Here is a 17,283-nt window from a genome sequence, read left to right as displayed (position 1 = left end):
TATTTGTTCAGAATTGTTGTTATCATGGTGCAATTTTTATTATTGATATTTTTATTTTCCTAGAAACATTTGCACACATATATACAAAAACTACAAATGTTACACACACACACACACACACACACAGATACAATTATTACGCACCACTGTGTATATAAAATTTTCCTTATCACTGTTCAAAGAACACTTTTTTTTGTAATATCGTTGAAATATAAATTAATATAGATTTTTAACTATGTATTTCTTTATTCGTTTCCTTGTTCTCTAAATACAGGTATGCGTTCAGTCTTACCTTTAATTTAAAAGCTGTATGTATCCTCATTTATAATATTTTTTAAAAGGATCCAACCCGTTTCAATTTTTTCAATTTAAATTAAAAAAATTTTTTTTTTTAATTTTACCCGTGACGGAACGGAGTGGTATGTGCGTTAAGGTAAGATGTTTTGTGCATGTGTGTGCGTGTGTGTGTGTGTTGAGTATACCTGTTACAATTTTACTCAAAACCTGCTGGACCCATTTCCGATGTGTTTTTTTCATTATATATGTATAATCTCAGAACAGGTTCTTAGATTAATTTTACGGTTATAAGCCGCCAGGGGGCGCTGCATAGATATGTTTCTTCAAAACGGCTTTTGAATGTTTCTAAGTCTTTCTAACTTCAGCAACGGTACATTAGTGTGCGGATTATTAAATTATTTACCGGTCAAGTATATTAAACGTTTGTCCCATCATCGTCATCATCAGTCTATAAACATCCCAGTGTCCGACACGGATCTACAAATTCAGTAAGGTTACATTTACATAAGGTAAAAATCTGCTATTTAATTATTTTCTGTTTTTTCAATACATTTTATACAAAAAAATATTCGAAATTAAAATTATTATTCATATTTCAAATAAAAGCAATAGAAATGAAGATTGAGGTAAAAATTTATAATAAAAATTATGATCCTTTATAGAGAATTCTAATAATTTTCATTCATTTAATTTTAGTTAAATGTTTATAAAACAAAACTAATTAAAACTACTTCAATTTATATTAACTATTCTTACTTCCTTGTACGAAGTAAAGGAAGTATTGTGATCACGAAAAATTTCTGTTTGCAGATTTCAATGGAAATGCCTATTTTGACCATACCTGAAGACAATTTGACAAGTTTCGGCGTGATGTATGAACTTATGTATTTATGTACATACGTATGTATCTCGCGTAGCTCAGAAACGATAGCAGTCGGATGTTAATATTTTGGACTTAGGACTGTTTTAGCATCTAGTTATGTAATTCCTTTTTTACTGCATTTGCCAGAATCAAAATTGTCCAAAAAAGCCAAAAATTCATACTTTTTCGATTTCGGGCTTTTTCTTAACTGCAGTAATAAGGCTTCATTAAAGGTTTTTCAATGATATATCACACATAAGTGGTACTTATTTTGATTGGTTACAGAGGTATAGCCAAATGAATTTTTAATTAATGAAATGTCTTAGAAGGGGAAGGTAGATCGGTGCGAATCAGACTTCATCTTTTTTTTAATATTTATTTTTTAATTTAAATATATTCATTTATTGATGATTATTAAACTCTGATTGTAAAAAAAAAATTTACCATTAATAATAATTCAATAATAATTGAGAATAAAGATATGAAAAAAGCAAAATTTTTAATTGAAATAAAATATTTTGTTCTTTGTATTAAAAAAAAAAAAAATGTATATATGTAATTTAATAAGCGTACACAGAAGCTATGTAGTACCCACATAAGATTTTTTTAAAGAATATTTGTGAAATTTTATTTTAAGTTCGACTCTTCATGTAAATGTACATAATCAAAGGGCCGTCTAAATTCAGAAAGTAAATTTAAATGATATTTTTTCGGCAAAATGATCAACGAATATATTTTAAAATTATCTCAAATCACCTTTTTAGATGTATTTTTAAAATATGCTGGTAATCTTATCAAAAGTAAAAGATTTTGACATTAAGAGATAAATAATTATATAAATATAAAATTCTAAATAATAATTAAATTACATACCGTGTGATATTTAAGTATAAAACAGCTTTATACTACGTATCTGAGTGGTATTTTGAGACAGAAAGAAATGGGATTCTACATAGTTAAAAAAAATCGGCTTATGGTGGTGGGTTTTAATTTTTGTTCGGCATCTTGAATCTGCCATATTGAATCAAACTTAATCTTTTAAAATAGGAAGGTGGAAAAAATGTCACATGATTTTGATTTAATTTTTTTAAAAAAACACACTGGTGAAACCTGCTTTACTGTTAATGCTTTCAATATCGAGTTGTAAGCATTCAATGTTGTATTGACGGAAAAACTTGTTAAAAATAAAACGCAGTAAGACGCGCTGCATGAAGAAAATTACATTTTGCTTTCATAATGCATGCGGTAACGAACACTAAACAGCACTGTAACATTAAAAATAATTAACAATAATTTTTTTTTAATTTCTGCGTCCATTGTTCGGTCATCCAATTAAGGTTCCCGGAGGCGTGTCCTTTAAATCAAAGGAGGCCTCCCCACCCATGGGCTAAAAATCGGGTACGGCAGGTCGACCCCCCCCTCGGTTGGATCTTCTGTTGCCTACCTCCAATCTCCAGCGGACGGTAACCAAGCCCGACTATGTCGTTCCCAGCCAGCTCGCCAGCTACCGGGTCTACGATATTAACATTGCCTGCCTCTAACCTCGGGAAGGGGAAGAACCAGGCCCAGCGAAGTCGAATCATGGTACATATTACAATAGGTAGCTTTCTTATGAAATCTACCAAAAACATTAAATTGTCCATAAATATAATGAAATAAATGTTTTCGTAATTTACGGGGCTTACCCACTTACACCCCCTTAAAATTGGACAATTCATTCGTTTTGAAAAATACATATTTCACATAAAAATAAAACCAATAATTTATTTCTAATTATTAAAGATCTTTTACTGATTTTGAATGAAAGTTCATTTAAAACCATGACTTTATATTAGAGTAAACATTGTACTTACAATTATTAAATATCACATCATTATTTTCAAGTCGTTTAAATATAAATTGAGGCGTTGATATTAAAGCGTAAGCTTACCTATCTTATTCGTATTGTATTATAATATAATATTAAATTTAAACTTGTTATTCATATTATAATTTATTATAAGCCTGTCATTACACGTGTATTATTCATATTTTTTTATTAGAGAGGCATTTTTAAAATTATTTCTTTCTATTTTATGAAATTATTATTTTTTATTACTTTTGACCGGAACACTCGTTTATAATTCTGTTTTCCCTTTGAAGGTAGGTGTGGTTTTTGGGTCATCAATCCCCGAATTTTTACACCCCCTGGGGTAATGGTTCGTGACATAACAAAACTTTTTTTACATACGTTTTACGCAAAGAATCGTAAGAAATTAAAACAAGTACGACATATTACTTAATAAAAGCGTTATAGCAATATTTTGTTTTTCAAAAAAGCCACCTCAATCCCACGTACATGGTCCGATTTTGGCCGTTAACGAATTCGATCGAGGTTTTCGGTCGAGTTTTGTTTAGGAAACAATTTGAAAGTGATTGGCGCAAAATTACGGCAGTTATCATGTCCAGAAGAAAGTGGACATGATAACATATATATATATATATAAACTTTTGAGCTGACAGTGGTTTTGCGGTCTGGAGCATGTGAACGCGAAGATGTGTCAAAATTTTCGGGAATTCGAATCATGGTACAAATTACCATACATAGCTTTCTTATGAAATCTACCTAAAAGCAGTTTTTAACTATGTGACTATGTAGATCCGAACTTATTTATACCTTCTAGTATATCTCAGTATTGAATATGAGGAATTGCCATACTTTCGTATTATTCGAAAGTATGAAAGTTTGTTCTGGCATATTACAGTTCTAACAGAACATGATATCAATGAATATATTCTTATCTTTTCCCTTAATGTTTCCAGTCTTTTTTTTTTTTAGTTAAACGGTTTAGTAAGTGAAGAAAGTAAATCAAATCTTGGTATTACCGTTTATGATTTTCTCATGTTTAATATACAGATCATAACACGTGTAATAAATTATACGCTTAAGACATCATGAATATATAACTAAATAATTGTTATTCCACAGTGTTATCCAAACTGAATTATAGTTATCAAGAACTTTAACGAATTGCTTGTAACTTATAAAATGATTATGTTTGTTAATTTTTAATATCGGTGAATCGTTCATAAGTTTACAAAAGTTGAATTGTGGAATAATTGGTGAAAATAGGATATTTATGTTTTGTAAAAAAAAGAAAAAAATTACAATTTTTTGCTTTAGAGAAACTGTGATTTAATGTGGGTCAATGAATAAATTTACACAATAAAATAAGTGTTTTATAATTAAAGTTGAAGAAAATATTTATATTGATGTGCTGGCATTTCGTAATGTTGAAATTCAGTTAAAAGTTTTGGAAAACAATCATTTCTGTCTTCTGAAGAATGGATTACCTCGAAGCCCAGTCAAGCACCTAAATGAACCATAGTTTCCTGGTATCATATCGATTGTCTCATCGGCTGTTTGGAAAGAAGCGGCAAAGCAGACAGTCAAAACGGCGATGAAGAGGATAACAAGAACGACCTGCAAAAAAAAGAAGATTAGCCAAAAAGATTACCCAAAAAAAAGTAAATTAAACGAAAACACACATTTATTAAGCAGTGTACACAATAAATATTTAATGAAATATTTTTATAACTAAATATAACTTAACATTTCCGTTATTACATTATCTGAATTATACATCTTTTCTACAATAAAAGTGAAATACAAATAGTGTAGTAAATTAGTATAAAAATTAAAATTCGCATTGCCTTAGTGGTAATTATCATTGATAATTACTTGCTATTACATATACTTTGTAATGACATGGGACCTACATTAACATCCAGTTAAATAATTTTACAGTAATCCCTTGTGTATTGGTACTATCATACTTCCTATTGACTTAGAATGTTGAAGTTTAACTCACGACTAACTTTTACTTAAGTTTGTACTTAAGTTTTGCATCAATTAAAGCCTAAAAGTGAACGTGTTTCAGTATCTTATAAAAACTTGAGTAATAGCCCGTTTTTTTGAAAATAAAAGCAAAAAACAAAACCAGTTACTAAAATGCTAAAGTCCTACACACGGTATGAAACAACAATTTTGTTTTTATTGATTTATTTTTTAATTTTATTAAATCATGTTAATAACTGATGGTAAATATTTTTCAAAATAAGAATAATTTTTTCCGTGTTCATTACCAAGTATTGAAGAAATAAATACTTTAAATAGTTAATAAGATAATTAAAAATGAAATAAAAATTAAAAAATAATAACAATCTTAATTAAACATTTGTAATTGTAATAAACGGTAAGTTTACTTACGATGGCCTTCATGTTGATAAAGATTTTAAACGGTGATGATACTTTAGCTGAGAGGAAAATTATGTTTAAAAATTTTTCGTCTCTCAATTTATATCCAAAAATTCTTCCACATCGTTCTTTTATTTTTTTAATTTACTTCCTCATATGTCAATATTTTATGTTAAAAAAATTGTTGTTCAGCCTTGTTGTTATCATAATCAAATTTTTATTTTTTATTCTTGATATACTAGTAACATTTGCACACATACATACAAAATAACACAACTGTTACACACACAGATATAAGTATTACACATCATTTTGTACATATAATTTTCCTTGTCGCTGTCCAAAGAACATTTTTAATCACTGCATTGTAAATTAATATAGATTTTTAACTATGTATTTCTTTATTTGTTTCCTTGTTCTCTAAATGCAAGTGTACGTTAAGTTTTTATCTTAACTTTAATTTAAAAGCTCTATGTATCCTCATTTACAACCGATGTCGATGTGTGTTTTGCATTATATATGTAATACCTCAGAACTTGTTTTTAGATTAGTTTTACTGTTATAAGCCGCCAGGGGGCGCTGCAGAAGATATGTTTCTTCAAAACGGCTTTTTAATGTTTCTAAGTATTTCTAAATTCAGTAAGGTTACATTTACATAAGGTAAAAATACTGCTATTTAATTATTTTCTGTTTTTTCAATACATTTTATACAAAAAAATATTCGAAATTAAAATTATTATTCATATTTCAAATAAAAGCAATAGAAATGAAGATTGAGGTAAAAATTTATAATAAAAATTATGATCCTTATAGAGAATTCTAATAATTTTCATTCATTTAATTATAGTTAAATGTTTATAAAACAAAACTAATTAAAACTAGTTCAATTTATATTAACTATTCTTACTTCCTTGTACGAAGTAAAGGAACTATTGTGATCACGAAAAATTTCTGTTTGCAGATTTCAATGGAAATGCCTATTTTGACCATACCTGAAGACAATTTGACAAGTTTCGGCGTGATGTATGAACTTATGTATTTATGTACATACGTATGTATCTCGCGTAGCTCAGAAACGATAGCAGTCGGATGTTAATATTTTGGACTTAGGACTGTTTTAGCATCTAGTTATGTAATTCCTTTTTTACTGCATTTGCCAGAATCAAAATTGTCCAAAAAAGCCAAAAATTCATACTTTTTCGATTTCGGGCTTTTTCTTAACTGCAGTAATAAGGCTTCATTAAAGGTTTTTCAATGATATATCACACATAAGTGGTACTTATTTTGATTGGTTACAGAGGTATAGCCAAATGAATTTTTAATTAATGAAATGTCTTAGAAGGGGAAGGTAGATCGGTGCGAATCAGACTTCATCTTTTTTTTAATATTTATTTTTTAATTTAAATATATTCATTTATTGATGATTATTAAACTCTGATTGTAAAAAATAATTTACCACTAATAATAATTGAGAATAAAGATATGAAAAAAGCAAAATTTTTAATTGAAATAAAATATTTTGTTCTTTGTATTAAAAAAAAAAAAAATGTATATATGTAATTTAATAAGCGTACACAGAAGCTATGTAGTACCCACATAAGATTTTTTTTAAAGAATATTTGTGAAATTTTATTTTAAGTTCGACTCTTCATGTAAATGTACATAATCAAAGGGCCGTCTAAATTCAGAAAGTAAATTTAAATGATATTTTTTCGGCAAAATGATCAACGAATATATTTTAAAATTATCTCAAATCACTTTTTTAGATGTATTTTTAAAATATGCTGGTAATCTTATCAAAAGTAAAAGATTTTGACATTAAGAGATAAATAATTATATAAATATAAAATTCTAAATAATAATTAAATTACATACCGTGTGATATTTAAGTATAAAACAGCTTTATACTACGTATCTGAGTGGTATTTTGAGACAGAAAGAAATGGGATTCTACATAGTTAAAAAAAGTCGGCTTATGGTGGTGGGTTTTTAATTTTTGTTCGGCATCTTGAATCTGCCATATTGAATCAAACTTAATCTTTTAAAATAGGAAGGTGGAAAAAATGTCACATGATTTTGATTTAATTTTTTTAAAAAAACACACTGGTGAAACCTGCTTTACTGTTAATGCTTTCAATATCGAGTTGTAAGCATTCAATGTTGTATTGACGGAAAAACTTGTTAAAAATAAAACGCAGTAAGACGCGCTGCATGAAGAAAATTACATTTTGCTTTCATAATGCATGCGGTAACGAACACTAAACAGCACTGTAACATTAAAAATAATTAACAATAATTTTTTTTTAATTTCTGCGTCCATTGTTCGGTCATCCAATTAAGGTTCCCGGAGGCGTGTCCTTTAAATCAAAGGAGGCCTCCCCACCCATGGGCTAAAAATCGGGTACGGCAGGTCGCCCCCCCCTCTGTTGGATCTTCTGTTGCCTACCTCCAATCTCCAGCGGACGGTAACCAAGCCCGACTATGTCGTTCCCAGCCAGCTCGCCAGCTACCGGGTCTACGATATTAACATTGCCTGCCTCTAACCTCGGGAAGGGGAAGAACCAGGCCCAGCGAAGTCGAATCATGGTACATATTACAATAGGTAGCTTTCTTATGAAATCTACCAAAAACATTAAATTGTCCATAAATATAATGAAATAAATGTTTTCGTAATTTACGGGGCTTACCCACTTACACCCCCTTAAAATTGGACAATTCATTCGTTTTGAAAAATACATATTTCACATAAAAATAAAACCAATAATTTATTTCTAATTATTAAAGATCTTTTACTGATTTTGAATGAAAGTTCATTTAAAACCATGACTTTATATTAGAGTAAACATTGTACTTACAATTATTAAATATCACATCATTATTTTCAAGTCGTTTAAATATAAATTGAGGCGTTGATATTAAAGCGTAAGCTTACCTATCTTATTCGTATTGTATTATAATATAATATTAAATTTAAACTTGTTATTCATATTATAATTTATTATAAGCCTGTCATTACACGTGTATTATTCATATTTTTTTATTAGAGAGGCATTTTTAAAATTATTTCTTTCTATTTTATGAAATTATTATTTTTTATTACTTTTGACCGGAACACTCGTTTATAATTCTGTTTTCCCTTTGAAGGTAGGTGTGGTTTTTGGGTCATCAATCCCCGAATTTTTACACCCCCTGGGGTAATGGTTCGTGACATAACAAAACTTTTTTTACATACGTTTTACGCAAAGAATCGTAAGAAATTAAAACAAGTACGACATATTACTTAATAAAAGCGTTATAGCAATATTTTGTTTTTCAAAAAAGCCACCTCAATCCCACGTACATGGTCCGATTTTGGCCGTTAACGAATTCGATCGAGGTTTTCGGTCGAGTTTTGTTTAGGAAACAATTTGAAAGTGATTGGCGCAAAATTACGGCAGTTATCATGTCCAGAAGAAAGTGGACATGATAACATATATATATATATATATATATATATATATATATAAACTTTTGAGCTGACAGTGGTTTTGCGGTCTGGAGCATGTGAACGCGAAGATGTGTCAAAATTTTCGGGAATTCGAATCATGGTACAAATTACCATACATAGCTTTCTTATGAAATCTACCTAAAAGCAGTTTTTAACTATGTGACTATGTAGATCCGAACTTATTTATACCTTCTAATCTCAGTATTGAATATGAGGAATTGCCATACTTTCGTATTATTCGAAAGTATGAAAGTTTGTTCTGGCATATTACAGTTCTAACAGAACATGATATCAATGAATATATTCTTATCTTTTCCCTTAATGTTTCCAGTCTTTTTTTTTTTTTAGTTAAACGGTTTAGTAAGTGAAGAAAGTAAATCAAATCTTGGTATTACCGTTTATGATTTTCTCATGTTTAATATACAGATCATAACACGTGTAATAAATTATACGCTTAAGACATCATGAATATATAACTAAATAATTGTTATTCCACAGTGTTATCCAAACTGAATTATAGTTATCAAGAACTTTAACGAATTGCTTGTAACTTATAAAATGATTATGTTTGTTAATTTTTAATATCGGTGAATCGTTCATAAGTTTACAAAAGTTGAATTGTGGAATAATTGGTGAAAATAGGATATTTATGTTTTGTAAAAAAAAGAAAAAAATTACAATTTTTTGCTTTAGAGAAACTGTGATTTAATGTGGGTCAATGAATAAATTTACACAAAAAAATAAGTGTTTTATAATTAAAGTTGAAGAAAATATTTATATTGATGTGCTGGCATTTCGTAATGTTGAAATTCAGTTAAAAGTTTTGGAAAACAATCATTTCTGTCTTCTGAAGAATGGATTACCTCGAAGCCCAGTCAAGCACCTAAATGAACCATAGTTTCCTGGTATCATATCGATTGTCTCATCGGCTGTTTGGAAAGAAGCGGCAAAGCAGACAGTCAAAACGGCGATGAAGAGGATAACAAGAACGACCTGCAAAAAAAAGAAGATTAGCCAAAAAGATTACCCAAAAAAAAGTAAATTAAACGAAAACACACATTTATTAAGCAGTGTACACAATAAATATTTAATGAAATATTTTTATAACTAAATATAACTTAACATTTCCGTTATTACATTATCTGAATTATACATCTTTTCTACAATAAAAGTGAAATACAAATAGTGTAGTAAATTAGTATAAAAATTAAAATTCGCATTGCCTTAGTGGTAATTATCATTGATAATTACTTGCTATTACATATACTTTGTAATGACATGGGACCTACATTAACATCCAGTTAAATAATTTTACAGTAATCCCTTGTGTATTGGTACTATCATACTTCCTATTGACTTAGAATGTTGAAGTTTAACTCACGACTAACTTTTACTTAAGTTTGTACTTAAGTTTTGCATCAATTAAAGCCTAAAAGTGAACGTGTTTCAGTATCTTATAAAAACTTGAGTAATAGCCCGTTTTTTTGAAAATAAAAGCAAAAAACAAAACCAGTTACTAAAATGCTAAAGTCCTACACACGGTATGAAACAACAATTTTGTTTTTATTGATTTATTTTTTAATTTTATTAAATCATGTTAATAACTGATGGTAAATATTTTTCAAAATAAGAATAATTTTTTCCGTGTTCATTACCAAGTATTGAAGAAATAAATACTTTAAATAGTTAATAAGATAATTAAAAATGAAATAAAAATTAAAAAATAATAACAATCTTAATTAAACATTTGTAATTGTAATAAACGGTAAGTTTACTTACGATGGCCTTCATGTTGATAAAGATTTTAAACGGTGATGATACTTTAGCTGAGAGGAAAATTATGTTTAAAAATTTTTCGTCTCTCAATTTATATCCAAAAATTCTTCCACATCGTTCTTTTATTTTTTTAATTTACTTCCTCATATGTCAATATTTTATGTTAAAAAAATTGTTGTTCAGCCTTGTTGTTATCATAATCAAATTTTTATTTTTTATTCTTGATATACTAGTAACATTTGCACACATACATACAAAATAACACAACTGTTACACACACAGATATAAGTATTACACATCATTTTGTACATATAATTTTCCTTGTCGCTGTCCAAAGAACATTTTTAATCACTGCATTGTAAATTAATATAGATTTTTAACTATGTATTTCTTTATTTGTTTCCTTGTTCTCTAAATGCAAGTGTACGTTAAGTTTTTATCTTAACTTTAATTTAAAAGCTCTATGTATCCTCATTTACAACCGATGTCGATGTGTGTTTTGCATTATATATGTAATACCTCAGAACTTGTTTTTAGATTAGTTTTACTGTTATAAGCCGCCAGGGGGCGCTGCAGAAGATATGTTTCTTCAAAACGGCTTTTTAATGTTTCTAAGTATTTCTAAATTCAGTAAGGTTACATTTACATAAGGTAAAAATACTGCTATTTAATTATTTTCTGTTTTTTCAATACATTTTATACAAAAAAATATTCGAAATTAAAATTATTATTCATATTTCAAATAAAAGCAATAGAAATGAAGATTGAGGTAAAAATTTATAATAAAAATTATGATCCTTATAGAGAATTCTAATAATTTTCATTCATTTAATTATAGTTAAATGTTTATAAAACAAAACTAATTAAAACTAGTTCAATTTATATTAACTATTCTTACTTCCTTGTACGAAGTAAAGGAACTATTGTGATCACGAAAAATTTCTGTTTGCAGATTTCAATGGAAATGCCTATTTTGACCATACCTGAAGACAATTTGACAAGTTTCGGCGTGATGTATGAACTTATGTATTTATGTACATACGTATGTATCTCGCGTAGCTCAGAAACGATAGCAGTCGGATGTTAATATTTTGGACTTAGGACTGTTTTAGCATCTAGTTATGTAATTCCTTTTTTACTGCATTTGCCAGAATCAAAATTGTCCAAAAAAGCCAAAAATTCATACTTTTTCGATTTCGGGCTTTTTCTTAACTGCAGTAATAAGGCTTCATTAAAGGTTTTTCAATGATATATCACACATAAGTGGTACTTATTTTGATTGGTTACAGAGGTATAGCCAAATGAATTTTTAATTAATGAAATGTCTTAGAAGGGGAAGGTAGATCGGTGCGAATCAGACTTCATCTTTTTTTTAATATTTATTTTTTAATTTAAATATATTCATTTATTGATGATTATTAAACTCTGATTGTAAAAAATAATTTACCACTAATAATAATTGAGAATAAAGATATGAAAAAAGCAAAATTTTTAATTGAAATAAAATATTTTGTTCTTTGTATTAAAAAAAAAAAAAATGTATATATGTAATTTAATAAGCGTACACAGAAGCTATGTAGTACCCACATAAGATTTTTTTTAAAGAATATTTGTGAAATTTTATTTTAAGTTCGACTCTTCATGTAAATGTACATAATCAAAGGGCCGTCTAAATTCAGAAAGTAAATTTAAATGATATTTTTTCGGCAAAATGATCAACGAATATATTTTAAAATTATCTCAAATCACTTTTTTAGATGTATTTTTAAAATATGCTGGTAATCTTATCAAAAGTAAAAGATTTTGACATTAAGAGATAAATAATTATATAAATATAAAATTCTAAATAATAATTAAATTACATACCGTGTGATATTTAAGTATAAAACAGCTTTATACTACGTATCTGAGTGGTATTTTGAGACAGAAAGAAATGGGATTCTACATAGTTAAAAAAAGTCGGCTTATGGTGGTGGGTTTTTAATTTTTGTTCGGCATCTTGAATCTGCCATATTGAATCAAACTTAATCTTTTAAAATAGGAAGGTGGAAAAAATGTCACATGATTTTGATTTAATTTTTTTAAAAAAACACACTGGTGAAACCTGCTTTACTGTTAATGCTTTCAATATCGAGTTGTAAGCATTCAATGTTGTATTGACGGAAAAACTTGTTAAAAATAAAACGCAGTAAGACGCGCTGCATGAAGAAAATTACATTTTGCTTTCATAATGCATGCGGTAACGAACACTAAACAGCACTGTAACATTAAAAATAATTAACAATAATTTTTTTTTAATTTCTGCGTCCATTGTTCGGTCATCCAATTAAGGTTCCCGGAGGCGTGTCCTTTAAATCAAAGGAGGCCTCCCCACCCATGGGCTAAAAATCGGGTACGGCAGGTCGCCCCCCCCTCGGTTGGATCTTCTGTTGCCTACCTCCAATCTCCAGCGGACGGTAACCAAGCCCGACTATGTCGTTCCCAGCCAGCTCGCCAGCTACCGGGTCTACGATATTAACATTGCCTGCCTCTAACCTCGGGAAGGGGAAGAACCAGGCCCAGCGAAGTCGAATCATGGTACATATTACAATAGGTAGCTTTCTTATGAAATCTACCAAAAACATTAAATTGTCCATAAATATAATGAAATAAATGTTTTCGTAATTTACGGGGCTTACCCACTTACACCCCCTTAAAATTGGACAATTCATTCGTTTTGAAAAATACATATTTCACATAAAAATAAAACCAATAATTTATTTCTAATTATTAAAGATCTTTTACTGATTTTGAATGAAAGTTCATTTAAAACCATGACTTTATATTAGAGTAAACATTGTACTTACAATTATTAAATATCACATCATTATTTTCAAGTCGTTTAAATATAAATTGAGGCGTTGATATTAAAGCGTAAGCTTACCTATCTTATTCGTATTGTATTATAATATAATATTAAATTTAAACTTGTTATTCATATTATAATTTATTATAAGCCTGTCATTACACGTGTATTATTCATATTTTTTTATTAGAGAGGCATTTTTAAAATTATTTCTTTCTATTTTATGAAATTATTATTTTTTATTACTTTTGACCGGAACACTCGTTTATAATTCTGTTTTCCCTTTGAAGGTAGGTGTGGTTTTTGGGTCATCAATCCCCGAATTTTTACACCCCCTGGGGTAATGGTTCGTGACATAACAAAACTTTTTTTACATACGTTTTACGCAAAGAATCGTAAGAAATTAAAACAAGTACGACATATTACTTAATAAAAGCGTTATAGCAATATTTTGTTTTTCAAAAAAGCCACCTCAATCCCACGTACATGGTCCGATTTTGGCCGTTAACGAATTCGATCGAGGTTTTCGGTCGAGTTTTGTTTAGGAAACAATTTGAAAGTGATTGGCGCAAAATTACGGCAGTTATCATGTCCAGAAGAAAGTGGACATGATAACATATATATATATATATAAACTTTTGAGCTGACAGTGGTTTTGCGGTCTGGAGCATGTGAACGCGAAGATGTGTCAAAATTTTCGGGAATTTGAATCATGGTACAAATTACCATACATAGCTTTCTTATGAAATCTACCTAAAAGCAGTTTTTAACTATGTGACTATGTAGATCCGAACTTATTTATACCTTCTAGTATATCTCAGTATTGAATATGAGGAATTGCCATACTTTCGTATTATTCGAAAGTATGAAAGTTTGTTCTGGCATATTACAGTTCTAACAGAACATGATATCAATGAATATATTCTTATCTTTTCCCTTAATGTTTCCAGTCTTTTTTTTTTTTAGTTAAACGGTTTAGTAAGTGAAGAAAGTAAATCAAATCTTGGTATTACCGTTTATGATTTTCTCATGTTTAATATACAGATCATAACACGTGTAATAAATTATACGCTTAAGACATCATGAATATATAACTAAATAATTGTTATTCCACAGTGTTATCCAAACTGAATTATAGTTATCAAGAACTTTAACGAATTGCTTGTAACTTATAAAATGATTATGTTTGTTAATTTTTAATATCGGTGAATCGTTCATAAGTTTACAAAAGTTGAATTGTGGAATAATTGGTGAAAATAGGATATTTATGTTTTGTAAAAAAAAGAAAAAAATTACAATTTTTTGCTTTAGAGAAACTGTGATTTAATGTGGGTCAATGAATAAATTTACACAAAAAAATAAGTGTTTTATAATTAAAGTTGAAGAAAATATTTATATTGATGTGCTGGCATTTCGTAATGTTGAAATTCAGTTAAAAGTTTTGGAAAACAATCATTTCTGTCTTCTGAAGAATGGATTACCTCGAAGCCCAGTCAAGCACCTAAATGAACCATAGTTTCCTGGTATCATATCGATTGTCTCATCGGCTGTTTGGAAAGAAGCGGCAAAGCAGACAGTCAAAACGGCGATGAAGAGGATAACAAGAACGACCTGCAAAAAAAAGAAGATTAGCCAAAAAGATTACCCAAAAAAAAGTAAATTAAACGAAAACACACATTTATTAAGCAGTGTACACAATAAATATTTAATGAAATATTTTTATAACTAAATATAACTTAACATTTCTGTTATTACATTATCTGAATTATACATCTTTTCTACAATAAAAGTGAAATACAAATAGTGTAGTAAATTAGTATAAAAATTAAAATTCGCATTGCCTTAGTGGTAATTATCATTGATAATTACTTGCTATTACATATACTTTGTAATGACATGGGACCTACATTAACATCCAGTTAAATAATTTTACAGTAATCCCTTGTGTATTGGTACTATCATACTTCCTATTGACTTAGAATGTTGAAGTTTAACTCACGACTAACTTTTACTTAAGTTTGTACTTAAGTTTTGCATCAATTAAAGCCTAAAAGTGAACGTGTTTCAGTATCTTATAAAAACTTGAGTAATAGCCCGTTTTTTTGAAAATAAAAGCAAAAAACAAAACCAGTTACTAAAATGCTAAAGTCCTACACACGGTATGAAACAACAATTTTGTTTTTATTGATTTATTTTTTAATTTTATTAAATCATGTTAATAACTGATGGTAAATATTTTTCAAAATAAGAATAATTTTTTCCGTGTTCATTACCAAGTATTGAAGAAATAAATACTTTAAATAGTTAATAAGATAATTAAAAATGAAATAAAAATTAAAAAATAATAACAATCTTAATTAAACATTTGTAATTGTAATAAACGGTAAGTTTACTTACGATGGCCTTCATGTTGATAAAGATTTTAAACGGTGATGATACTTTAGCTGAGAGGAAAATTATGTTTAAAAATTTTTCGTCTCTCAATTTATATCCAAAAATTCTTCCACATCGTTCTTTTATTTTTTTAATTTACTTCCTCATATGTCAATATTTTATGTTAAAAAAATTGTTGTTCAGCCTTGTTGTTATCATAATCAAATTTTTATTTTTTATTCTTGATATACTAGTAACATTTGCACACATACATACAAAATAACACAACTGTTACACACACAGATATAAGTATTACACATCATTTTGTACATATAATTTTCCTTGTCGCTGTCCAAAGAACATTTTTAATCACTGCATTGTAAATTAATATAGATTTTTAACTATGTATTTCTTTATTTGTTTCCTTGTTCTCTAAATGCAAGTGTACGTTAAGTTTTTATCTTAACTTTAATTTAAAAGCTCTATGTATCCTCATTTACAACCGATGTCGATGTGTGTTTTGCATTATATATGTAATACCTCAGAACTTGTTTTTAGATTAGTTTTACTGTTATAAGCCGCCAGGGGGCGCTGCAGAAGATATGTTTCTTCAAAACGGCTTTTTAATGTTTCTAAGTATTTCTAAATTCAGTAAGGTTACATTTACATAAGGTAAAAATACTGCTATTTAATTATTTTCTGTTTTTTCAATACATTTTATACAAAAAAATATTCGAAATTAAAATTATTATTCATATTTCAAATAAAAGCAATAGAAATGAAGATTGAGGTAAAAATTTATAATAAAAATTATGATCCTTTATAGAGAATTCTAATAATTTTCATTCATTTAATTATAGTTAAATGTTTATAAAACAAAACTAATTAAAACTAGTTCAATTTATATTAACTATTCTTACTTCCTTGTACGAAGTAAAGGAACTATTGTGATCACGAAAAATTTCTGTTTGCAGATTTCAATGGAAATGCCTATTTTGACCATACCTGAAGACAATTTGACAAGTTTCGGCGTGATGTATGAACTTATGTATTTATGTACATACGTATGTATCTCGCGTAGCTCAGAAACGATAGCAGTCGGATGTTAATATTTTGGACTTAGGACTGTTTTAGCATCTAGTTATGTAATTCCTTTTTTACTGCATTTGCCAGAATCAAAATTGTCCAAAAAAGCCAAAAATTCATACTTTTTCGATTTCGGGCTTTTTCTTAACTGCAGTAATAAGGCTTCATTAAAGGTTTTTCAATGATATATCACACATAAGTGGTACTTATTTTGATTGGTTACAGAGGTATAGCCAAATGAATTTTTAATTAATGAAATGTCTTAGAAGGGGAAGGTAGATCGGTGCGAATCAGACTTCATCTTTTTTTTAATATTTATT

The 17,283-nt window shown here is 28.4% G+C and overlaps 3 long non-coding RNA genes across 3 annotated transcripts; all 3 read right to left on the bottom strand.

Annotated features, from left to right (window-relative positions):
• Nucleotides 1-4,309: 4,309 nt before the first annotated feature.
• On the bottom strand, nucleotides 4,310-5,515 carry LOC142321022 (uncharacterized). Its single transcript, XR_012755551.1, has 2 exons — nucleotides 5,409-5,515; nucleotides 4,310-4,622 (listed from the first exon to the last, which is right to left on the bottom strand). It is a non-coding gene; the product is annotated as an uncharacterized LOC142321022 (long non-coding RNA).
• A 4,048-nt stretch (nucleotides 5,516-9,563) lies between these two features.
• Nucleotides 9,564-10,769, bottom strand: LOC142321021 (uncharacterized). Its single transcript, XR_012755550.1, has 2 exons — nucleotides 10,663-10,769; nucleotides 9,564-9,876 (listed from the first exon to the last, which is right to left on the bottom strand). It is a non-coding gene; the product is annotated as an uncharacterized LOC142321021 (long non-coding RNA).
• A 4,033-nt stretch (nucleotides 10,770-14,802) lies between these two features.
• LOC142321020 (uncharacterized) lies at nucleotides 14,803-16,008 on the bottom strand. The gene is made up of 2 exons (XR_012755549.1): nucleotides 15,902-16,008; nucleotides 14,803-15,115 (listed from the first exon to the last, which is right to left on the bottom strand). It is a non-coding gene; the product is annotated as an uncharacterized LOC142321020 (long non-coding RNA).
• Nucleotides 16,009-17,283: the final 1,275 nt, after the last annotated feature.

This window comes from Lycorma delicatula, chromosome 3, assembly GCF_047948215.1.
Source record: "Lycorma delicatula isolate Av1 chromosome 3, ASM4794821v1, whole genome shotgun sequence".
NCBI classification, from domain to species: domain Eukaryota; kingdom Metazoa; phylum Arthropoda; class Insecta; order Hemiptera; family Fulgoridae; genus Lycorma; species Lycorma delicatula.
This window is presented reverse-complemented; position numbering and strand designations above follow the sequence as displayed.